Source organism: Enhydra lutris, unplaced genomic scaffold (genome assembly GCF_002288905.1).
Source record: "Enhydra lutris kenyoni isolate GAN:26980312 unplaced genomic scaffold, ASM228890v2 scaffoldscaffold1, whole genome shotgun sequence".
Lineage (NCBI taxonomy): Eukaryota > Metazoa > Chordata > Mammalia > Carnivora > Mustelidae > Enhydra > Enhydra lutris.
In genome coordinates this window covers 95,141,696-95,153,363 of record NW_019154085.1, presented here as the reverse complement: position 1 = coordinate 95,153,363, position 11,668 = coordinate 95,141,696, and the positions used below count along the sequence as shown (strand labels likewise).

The 11,668-nt window shown below is 44.8% G+C and overlaps 1 pseudogene; it reads left to right on the top strand.

The window, feature by feature from the left end:
- Positions 1 to 6,642: 6,642 nt before the first annotated feature.
- The window catches only part of LOC111140913, a 28,204-nt pseudogene continuing 23,178 nt past the window's right edge, over positions 6,643 to 11,668 (top strand).

Sequence of the window (11,668 nt, the reverse complement as noted above, 5' to 3'; positions counted from 1 at the left end):
TGAATTGTCTTTGTTTTATTATGGTAAAACATATAAAAACTAAAACCCAGCATTTTAATCCCTTTCAGCATACATTTCAGTGGCAGGTACATTGTACTATTGAGCAACCATCACCGCCATCCATTTCCAGAATTTTTCATCTTAAACTGAATCTCTGTACCCATTATATAATAGCTCTACCCTGGCAATCCTCTTTCCATTTGTTGTCTCTATGAATTTGACCCTCTAGGCACCTCGTTTAAGTGGAATTAAACTATGTTTTTTCTTTTGTGTCTGGCTTATTTCACTTAGCACAATGTCTTCAAGTTTTAACCATATTGTATTATGTGTCAGAATCTTGCTCAAGAGTCATTTTTCATGTTTTATGTGATTAATATTCTTATAAAATGTTGTTTTCTTATGATATTGGAATATCACTTATTATCTTACTTGTGAGATCATCTTATCTTTAATATTAAAACATGTATTCTCTTAAGCATTTTAGTATAAGAAATATTCTGATATTAATGTTTATAAATATTGAAATTTATAATTTGAAAACTGGCATAACTGTTTAAGAAAGCACAGCTGGAAACTCCTGCTTCCGTTAGAATACAGAAATATGCAGGGCAATGTCACTCCAACACTAAAAATGAGAACAATAAAGGTAACCTACAAACCCAAAAAATTTAAAGTCCAACTGAGATCTCTGGATGACCTAATTACCTGAAATCTGAAATATGATAAATTCTTTCTGGAAAAGACATAACACATCACTGTTTCAACTTTGTCAGTACAGTGGATGGGAAGGGAAGTCCCCATACACAGGACAGAAAGAAGCAGATCAACATTTAACAATTTTTTTCAATTTTGAAGTATAGGGTTGAATTGCAGTTTAGATTCTGTAGGAGTCCCAGAAATATGGTGAATCTGCATCCAATTACTCTATTCCCAAGACCATTTTAAATGGTCATAAAGGAGATTAGGGATTGGGTATAAAACCCCACAAACTGAGAAAGTACTCTTTTGAAACACAAGCACTCCTGCTATCATCTTACCCTGCAGCTCAGCACTGACTCCAGTGGAGACAAGCTGCACAGCCAGACCATCCATGGCCTCCCACTTCTTCTAGTGGTGGTAAGCAGCACTGCAAAGCCTTCAGGCATCCCTTGCACTGCAGCTGACCACCCCCTCCACTGGCGGGACTGTCACTGCGCATCTTCCAGGGTCTAGCACTGCAGCTCCACACTGCCTCCAATAGCCACATTCTGCACAGGCACGCCATTAATTGTCTCACTCATGGCCACCTCTACTGGCCTTAATGAACACTGCAAAACCTTCTGGAATCCCTCCCACTGCTGCTGACGACTGCCTCCAGTGGTGGGCACCGACATTTCCATTTCTTCCAGAGTCTTGCAATGCAGATCACCACTGCCTCCAGTGGCTGCAAGCTGCACTGGCACGGCTCCCAGAGCTCTCACAATGCAGCTCAGCACTTCCTCCAATGACAGAATTCTGCACTGCCATGCCGTCAAGCAGCTCTCATATTTCAGCTTTCCACCACTGGAGGCAGTGCTGAGGTCCAGTGCAACAGATGCTGAAAGATGGGGCAGTTCAGCTTGCCACCAAGGGAGGCAGTGCTGAGCTTCAGTGGGCAAGACTGTAAGATGTGCCGCCGGAGCTTCCCGACAACACATGTAGTGGACAGATACCGTCCAAGGTGTGGGAAGGAGAGGCAGTGCAGATTTCTGCCACTGGAGGCAGTGCTGAGTTGCAGTCTGAGTGATAGTGAAAGAGGTGCCAGTGCAGCTTGAGACCAGTGGTTGTGAGCTGTAGTGCGAGACACTGGAAGGCCCGGCAGTGCAGGTTCATGCCACTGGAGGGAGTGGTGATCTGCAGTATGAGAGTCACTGGAAGGCATGGCAATGCTGCTTGCCACCACTGGAGGCAGTGGCAAACTGCAGTGAAAAAAATGGAAGATAAGTGCTTGCATCTTGTTGGCACTGAAGGCAGTGGTGAGGCGCTGGGTGAGAGACCCTGAGAGGCAATACGCTACAGCTTGTTTCTATAGGAGGCAGAGGTGAGCTGTATAGTCTGTTTCCCCAGGCTCAAGAGTTGTGGTAACAACCCCTAGAGCCATTCACCAACTCATCATTGTGCCCTGTGTCCCCGGCTTGGGTTGTAATGAGCTGTCAAGATGGGGCAGGAGGGGCCTCCCTTGGGGGTTTGGAGCTTAGAGGAAACCAGACCTGACTCATGTTGCATTTGGAACCAATGAGTTGAACGTTTTTTTGGGAGAGTAACTTCGCTTCACCAAAAAGTACAATGGCATTGGTCAACTTTAGAATGAAGCTAATCACTACTTAAGAAACAAGCATGTGTAAACCCTTCTCCCAGGAACCGGAGCAGATGTGCAGGCCTTAGATTGGAGGTGCCTTCTTATCCCCACCTGACAATGCTTCTCCACTCTGCCTCCACAAGACCCTCCACAAGAACATCAGCATCTGAGTCAGTCATGCCACTCGTCATAGGACGTCAGCGTTCAGAGAAAGCAGCAGGTACGTTGGGCATAATGTCACATCCATGTCAGGACCGGAGGTAAAACTTCTCTTTAACACCAAACCTCCTGGTATCTCTAGCGGAGCCACAAAGTCAAAATGAAGCAGCCGTCAGCAATCTAGGGTGGGTGCAAGATTTCCTGAGTTTCCCTGCAGTTAGAACATGGCAGGGGGTCCCATTTTCTCCATTCATTTCTGGCTTAGAAAGGTGTTTGGAACATCTCTTTCCCAGGCAATCACTTTGATAAGAAAAAGGAAGATGAGAAGTACTCTGTGTACTTAACATATAATGTGTTCCTTCATCTAACAGTGCTTATTCCACTGGGCCTAGGTTGTGGTGGAGTGGCCAGCACCTAGAGTTAGGTGGCTTTTTGCGGTCAGATAGAGACTTGGATGATGTCTTGTCATTTGTCAAAGGTGATGTTTCCTAATATTAGTCTTTTCATCCAACGAGTTACAATGAGGGCAGAGGGAAAATTCAAAATGATTGCAAGGAGAGTTTTACGATTTAAAAGTTAAGCTTGACTTTCTAGTTTCAATAAATGGTGAAAGTCATTGGTGGTGAAGTCAGAAGGAGAGTCTTTGGGAATTATCTGGGATAGAGGCATGCTAGTGGCTTCAAGGGACTTGGTGTCAGGAACCCTGGGGTGAATTTCTAGAACTTCTTGCTTGACGCTGGGTGAGTCAGGTTATCCCACAGGTTTTCCATTAGTCCTAAGGAAATTGCTGGCAGGTAATGTGCTTAAAATGGAATCCTCCCTCACTGCTGGTGCACATGGGGGCTGCTGCAGCCACTCTGCAACAGAGTATGGTGGTTCCTCCAAAAGCTAAGAATTGAACAATCCTGGGATCCAGCAATTGCACTCCCAGGTATTTACCCAAAGGACACAAAAATGCACATTCGATGGGGTACAAACACCATGATGTTTATAGCAGCATTATCAACAATAGCAAAATTATGGAGGGAGTTCCAACATCCAATCACTGATGAATGGAGAAAGAAGATGTGGGAGATCGATACACAATGGACTAGGACCCAGCTTCACAAAGAATGAAATCTTACCATCTGCAAGAATGCGGATGGATCTAAGCACGATCTGTAAGGAAAGAGAAATGCCCACTGACTTTACTCCTGTGGAATTTCAGAATGAACATGGATGAACATAGTCGGGAGGAGGAAGGCACGCAAATGAGGAAACAGACTCAATCTTAGAGCACAAACTGAGGGTTGCTGGAAGGCAGGTGGAAGGGGTAAATGGGTGATGGCTATTAGGGAGGGTACTTGTGATGAGCACCGGCTGCTCTATGCAGGTGAGGAATCACTAAATCCTACCCCTGAAGCAAATGAATTAACACTGCATTGAAACTAACTGGAATTCAGTTAGAAAAGAAAAAGACCATGTTCTGCTTCATGAAGAGTGAGATAAAATTGGAGTGATCTTCACTCTCCTGTTCTGTAGATGATAGTTTTCAAACACACTGTGGTAGAATACACTAATGTCTTATTGCATAAGGAGTCCTTGGAAAGCTGCGATGAAAGATTCAGATCTCAGAGCATGTTCACATTCCATTGATATGTTACTTAGAGTGTGCCCAGGTAGAAAGGTAAGTGCAGAGAAGTATGACAGAAGAGGAAAGTAGGTGTTAACCATTCAGGAGATAGCCTTCTGCCTTTCTCATGAGAGCCTTGGGCCAGTGTAATTTTGGAAGGGCAGGGGATCCTGGAGCTTTGCAGCAGACAGGGGAGTTCCAGGTCTGGGTAGAGCTGACAGGGGTCCCGGAGGACAGCAGAGTGCATTCTGCAAGAGGGTGTGGGCAGGGCTGGCTCCAGGGGTGGCTGTGTGTCTCCCGTGTGACAGTTGTGACAGGTCAGGGCTGTGAGCAGGTTCCTGGCTGAGGAGAGGGGAGGCCTGGGTAGAGAGCTGGCAGAGCCCCTTCTTCTGTGCCACCAGCCTCAGCCAACACACATGAGGTCTTCATCTGTCCCTGTCCCTCCAATTCAGACTTCTCTGCGTTGCCAGGCCGAGACGTTGCTTTGGGCTTCATTCTTTGCACGTGGGTGAAGTTTCAAAAGTTCGATGGTGGAAATGACGTTCGTTAGAATATCTGTTACTCTTTTACTTCCCGCTCTTCTTTCAATCACTGAAGTGAATCAGACCTGCTAGTGGAAAGGGGCAATCTGTGTTTGTTTTTTTTTTTTTTCCCTGTTTTAATTAAACAATGAGAAAACAGACTTCTGAAATATTCAAGGAATCCTTTGGGGGGCTCATGTTTTTCTCTTCCATGAACCACTTTCTAATATTTGATATTATTTTTGAGGGGCGCCTGGGTGGCTCAGTCGTTCAGCATCTGCCTTTGGATCAGGTCATGATCACAGGGTCCTGGGATGGAGCCACGCATTGGGCTCCCTGCTTGGCGGGAAGCCTGCTACTCCCTCTCTCACTCCGTCTGCTTGTGTTCCCTCTCTTGCTGTGTCTCTCTGAGTCCAACAAATAAATAAAATCTTAAAAAAAAAGAAATTATTTTTTAAAGTAAAGCACAGCCTCAGAGGTGTAAACTGGGTGCAATGCCCTTTGTGAGGGGAGAAATGGAGGAGGAGTGTAGGTTGTTTAGGAGCCCAGGGAGTGGCTCATTGTGTTCCCAGTGGAACACAAGCCCCTGTTAGCCTTCCTTGGCAGCGGGGTGGGTGTGCTGCTCACCTGGTGGCCCATCCTGGGCTCTGAAACCTGACCCAGTGAGTCCCTTGGGACTAGAACTGGGGAATTGATGAGGAAAAGAGAATGAACCCTGGAGGGTGCCTGCATCCTTTGCACTCCAACAACTCCATGGAGCAAAGGAGCTCATCACCCGTGAGGCATGTCAGGATCCCATGAAGGCTTTGCTTCATGGGGAGAGGGTCTGTCTTCATCTTTATCTGAACCAGAACCATGTTTTCTGGTTTTGAAGACCCAGACCTTTACGTGACTGTGCCATTATTATTCTTGTTATTTTAAGAAAGCCATCTAGACATTGACTTCGAGATGCAAATATCAAAAGGAAAACCATAAGGACAAATATATTATAGGATGACTGCACTCGTGGTGCCTCTTATTAATATGGGTGATGTCGGGCTGCCCGTATGAGAAGGAACATGGAATTCTATTTGGATAGAAGTGTGCTGTGCCCACGTAGCATTTTATTCTATCCTTTTCCTTACTTCTCCGAAGGGAAAATAGAGTGGTGACTGGAGCTTGGTTTCTGAGTTGAAGGAATGGGAGACAAGAGATTTGAAAGAGCAGTGTTCATGCTGACATGGTGCTCTATGCCCAGTGAGTGAGGGTTCGCAGCTTGGACTTGGAAGCACTGGTGTTCAGGGAGGATGTGGTCCAAGTTTCCCACACACAGAGTCGCTCGGCTGGTCTGCCTAAATGGACCTGTTCTGCGTTTTGAAGGGCAGCTGAAGGTGGCTTGAAAACCAAGGGCACTGGAGGAATGATCTGGAAGGAACACCTGGGTGGGCCAGTGTAGACAAATCCAGGAAATTCCAGAGCTAACGCTGAACATGTTTCTGAGCCTGGAGTTTGCTTCTCTGTGAGCAGCAGTGAGCTGGGGTGGAAAGCAATCTCTGGGTCTTAGGAGTCACCGTGTCAGCAGGTGTGACCCTGGCAGGGCAGTCAGATCAGAGAGCTGGGAGACTGTGAGGCCATTGTGGTGGGCCTTCACTCTTGATGCACAGGCCAGCTTGTTCCAGGGACAGGGCTCTACTCCCTGGCCAGCCCTCCTGATGCAGATGTGATAGATAACTTGCTTCCTGTTTGGTTCCCCAGCCCTTGTCTCATCAGGGGGCTTGGTGGGAAGCAGCCCACAGGTAGCATTATGGATTCTTGCCCAGTGTGCCCCTTGCTTCCTCAGACGAGGCACCACAGGGTTCCTCTGCCTGGTGTCTGTGAATTCAGCCAGCAGAAGCACTTCTTCCAGAGCCACACCCCTGAGAATCCTCCACTTTCCTGTGCTGTGTGGAAGAGGCCAGTTTTCATTTGAAACTGAAATCTCAGCTCCTGCCATTAGGTTCCAAGGCCACGCAGCACACCACTCTCCTTGAAGCTCTAGTTGCACATGGGGCCCGATGTGCAAGACTGAGACTGAACCTCTGCAGCCTGCTGCTGTTGCTGCTGCTGCTGCAGGTTCCTTCCTGAAAAGTGTGCAGCAAACCTTGTTTGTGGGACAGGTGCACCATTCTGCCCAGCACAGGAGGATGCTGGACGTCAGTCACAGGTGGCTAGTGCAGGGAGGAGAGATGTCTGTTTCCCAGGACCTTGACCAGAGGGAGATTTGGACCCTGGGATGCTTCTCTGCTCAGCTTTCTCAGATGAGCACATCAGGCAAGGGGAGGAAGTATGTGTGCTCACCTGTAATCAAGGAAGGTGTCTTGTTTCAGGATTCATGTGCAAGTGGATTCCTCCTATGCCTCATTTTCCTGATGGTATTCAGGGTGCAGTAGGTGGGCCCCTTGTCCCTGTTACCCTGGCTGTGCAAGAGCTCTGGTTACCCTTTCCCCCAGGGCTCTGGACTAGGAAATCAGAGGGAGTCAATGGTGTAATATCCGTGTAGGCCTCCATTTCTCCCTTGCTGAGATGGACTGGTAACTGTGATAACTGCTCTGGGAATACAAATCAGGAGACAGGGCTGGGTTCTGAAGGGGAGCTGGCAGTGGTGCTTGCTGTTCACGTAGGGGCCAGGTGGGACTTCACTAAGAAGGTGATTCTTGAGTCAAGTTTTAAAGAAGGTGAGTGATATCACATCAAGAGCCTTCTAAATGGAAGGGAAAGCATATGCAAAGGCCCTTGGGCAAGAGCATACCAGGTATGTCCAGGAGCAGCAAGAAGGCCCTGTGGCCATAGGAGACAGCTTAGGACATGACCTCGGGGAGGTGACAGTAGGGTGACAGAAAGCCATTGCAGGCTGTGACCCCATGGGACTCTGTTTCACTTGGCCTACCTGGGTACAGTGTTAAGAATAGATGTCACAGTTTTAAGGATGGGCAAGGAAGGTCAATGATGAAGCTTTTCCAGGAACTCAGGCAAGAGATAGCCTCCAGTGTGGACCAGACAGGCTGCCTTGGAAGGAGGGGTTAGTCCTTACCTGGGTACCTATCGAAGATGGAGTTCATAGGATTTGGCAATGGGTTTGGTATTGGGAATGGGAGAAAAGAGAAATTGAGGTAACTCCCAGCCCTTGTTGGTTGTCCTGTGTGAGGCAAAAGAGGATGTTTCTGAGGATCAGAGGTAGTTCATGTTCTACCTGCTGAGGAAGGTGCCTTTCACTGTGGGTCTGCTGATGTTTGTGTCCAAGAGAACTTTGAACTTCTACCCCCTTAGCAACTTTCAAGTACAAGTCTCCCCCACTTTTATCAAACTTCATGGTAAGACACTTGGCTTTGTGGAAAGATCTATGTTATTACCCAGTTCCAGTAGCAGGAAGAAACCTAAAGAGCATTTTCCTCACATGAAAAAAGTAAAAAATTGGGCATTGTGCTCAGCATCTGTTTTGTGGGGAACCTACAGAGGCAGCATGTACCCCAACCAGCTCATTCCTGGGCACTGCTATCTGTGTCCAGCCACTGGCTCTTTGAATTGTTTCTGTGAGCATCTGCTGTGCTTTATCTCCTTATTTTGGGCATCTGTAAGGATGTTGTTTGAGGCCTAAGAAGGGCCAAAGACAAGGAAATCTTCGTGTCTGACCATGCTCACTCATTTTTCTGTAGAAATGAATGGTAATTCATTTTTCAGTTTACACCATTTCTGCAATGAAAGGTTTCCTAGGAACACTGTACTTTCAAATATGGGGAGTCTGTACCCCACCCTACAAGGTTAGCTTTAGTCTCCATGCTGCACAGAACATTCCATGACTTGTGGATTTTATCACTCAAACATGGCACCGTTGACCTCCTTCTCTACTTTCCCCCCTTCCCTGAATCTGGAAACCACAAATCTGTTCTGGGTATGCATGTGTTCAGTACTTTTTGGATTCCATGTGGAATGTCCCTGAGATCCTCTGGTGTTTGTCTTTCAGTATCTGAGTTACTTAACATAATGCTCCCAAGGTTGATGTTTCTATGTCTGGTTATTGTGAATAATGCTGCCATGAACATGGGAGTGCATGTCTCTTTTTGAGGGAGTGTTTTTTTTTTCTTTTTTATTTATTTATTTATTTATTTATTTATTTATTTAAATTTTATTTTTTATAAACATATAATATATTTTTATCCCCAGGGATACAGGTCTGTGAATAGCCAGGTTTACACATTTCACAGCACTCACCATAGCACATACCCTCCCCAGTGTCCATAATCCCACTCCCCCAACCCCCCTCCCCACATCAACCCTCAGTTTGTTTTGTGAGATTAAGAGTCACTTATGGTTTGTCTCCCTCCCAATTCCATCTTGTTTCATTTGCTCTTCTCCTACCCCCTTAACCCCCCATGTTGCATCTCCTCTCCCTCATATCAGGGAGATCATATGATAGTTGTCTTTCTCCGATTGACTTATTTCGCTAAGCATGATACCCTCTAGTTCCATCCACGTCGTCGCAAATGGCAAGATTTCATTTCTTTTGATGGCTGCATAGTATTCCATTGTGTATATATGCCACATCTTCTTTATCCATTCGTCTGTTGATGGACATCTAGGTTCTTTCCATAGTTTGGCTATTGTAGACATTGCTGCTATAAACATTCGGGTGCACGTGCCCCTTCAGATCACTACGTTTGTATCTTTAGGGTAAATACCCAGCAGTGTAATTGCTGGGTCATAGGGTAGTTCTATTTTCAACATTTTGAGAAACCTCCATGCTGTTTTCCAGAGTGGTTGCACCAGCTTGCATTCCCACCAACAGTGTAGGAGGGTTCCCCTTTCTCCGCATCCTCGCCAGCATCTGTCATTTCCTGACTTGTTAATTTTAGCCATTCTGACTGGTGTGAGGTGATATCTCACTGTGGTTTTGATTTGTATTTCCCTGATGCCGAGTGATGTGGAGCACTTTTTCATGTGTCTGTTGGCCATCTGGATGTCTTCTTTGCAGAAATGTCTGTTCATGTCCTCTGCCCATTTCTTGATTGGACTATTTGTTCTTTGGGTGTTGAGTTTGCTAAGTTCTTTATAGATTTTGGACACTAGCCCTTTATCCGATATGTCATTTGCAAATATCTTCTCCCATTCTGTCAGTTGTCTTTTGGTTTTGTTCACTGTTTCCTTTGCTGTGCAAAAGCTTTTGATCTTGATAAAATCCCAATAGTTCATTTTTGCCCTTGCTTCCCTTGCTTTTGGAGATGTTCCTAGGAAGATGTTGCTGCGGCTGAGGTCGAAGAGGTTGCTGCCTGTGTTCTCCTCAAGGATTTTGATGGATTCCTTTCTCACATTGAGATCCTTCATCCATTTTGAGTCCATTTTTGTGTGTGGTGTAAGGAAATGATCCAATTTCATTTTTCTGCATGTGGCTGTCCAATTTTCCCAACACCATTTATTGAAGAGGCTGTCTTTTTTCCATTGGACATTCTTTCCTGTTTTGTCGAAGATTAGTTGACCATAGAGTTGAGGGTCTATTTCTGGGCTCTCTATTCTGTTCCATTGATCTATGTGTCTGTTTTTGTGCCAGTACCATGCTGTCTTGATGATGACAGCTTTGTAATAGAGCTTGAAGTCCGGAATTGTGATGCCACCAACTTCGGCTTTCTTTTTTAATATTCCTTTGGCTATTCGAGGTCTTTTCTGGTTCCATATAAATTTTAGGATTATTTGTTCCATTTCTTTGAAAAAAATGGGTGGTACTTTGACAGGAATTGCATTAAATGTGTAGATTGCTTTAGGTAGCATAGACATTTTCACAATATTTATTCTTCCAATCCAGGAGCATGGAACATTTTTCCATTTCTTTGTGTCTTCCTCAATTTCTTTCATGAGTACTTTATAGTTTTCTGTGTATAGATTCTTAGTCTCTTTGGTTAGATTTATTCCTAGGTATCTTATAGTTTTGGGTGCAATTGTAAATGGGATTGACTCCTTAATTTCTCTTTCTTCTGTCTTGTTGTTGGTGTAAAGAAATGCAACTGATTTCTGTGCATTGATTTTATAGCCTGACACTTTACTGAATTCCTTTACACGTTCTAGCAGATTCTGAGTGGAGTCTTTTGGGCTTTCCACATATAGTATCATATCATCTGCAAAGAGTGATAGTTTGACTTCTTCTTTGCCGATTTGGATGCCTTTAATTTCCTTTTGTTGTCTGATTGCTGAGGCTAGGACTTCTAGTACTATGTTGAATAGCAGTGGTGATAACGGACATCCCTGCCATGTTCCTGACCTTAGCGGAAAAGCTTTCAGTTTTTCTCCATTGAGAATGATATTTGCGGTGGGTTTTTCATAGATGGCTTTGATAATATTGAGGTATGTGCCCTCTATCCCTACACTTTGAAGAGTTTTGATCAGGAGGGGATGCTATACTTGTCAAATGCTTTTTCAGCATCTATGGAGAGTATCATATGGTTCTTGTTCTTTCTTTTATTAATGTGTTGTATCACATTGATTGATTTGCAGATGTTGAACCAACCTTGCAGCCCTGGAATAAATCCCACTTGGTCGTGGTGAATAATCCTTTTAATGTACTGTTGAATCCTATTGGCTAGTATTTTGGTGAGAATTTTTGCATCTGTGTTCATCAAGGATATTGGTCTGTAGTTCTCTTTTTTGATGGGATCCTTGTCTGGTTTTGGGATCAAGGTGATGCTGGCCTCATAAAATGAGTTTGGAAGTTTTCCTTCCATTTCTATTTTTTGGAACAGTTTCAGGAGAATAGGAATTAGTTCTTCTTTAAATGTTTGGTAGAATTCCCCCGGGAAGCCGTCTGGCCCTGGGCTTTTGTTTGTTTGGAGATTTTTGATGACTGTTTCAATCTCCTTACTGGTTATGGGTCTGTTCAGGCTTTCTATTTCTTCCTGGTTCAGTTGTGGTAGTTTATATGTCTCTAGGAATGCATCCATTTCTTCCAGATTGTCAAATTTGTTGGCGTAGAGTTGCTCATAGTATGTTCTTATAATTGTCTGTATTTCTTTGGTGTTGGTTGTGATCTCTCCTCTTTCATTCATGATTTTATTTATT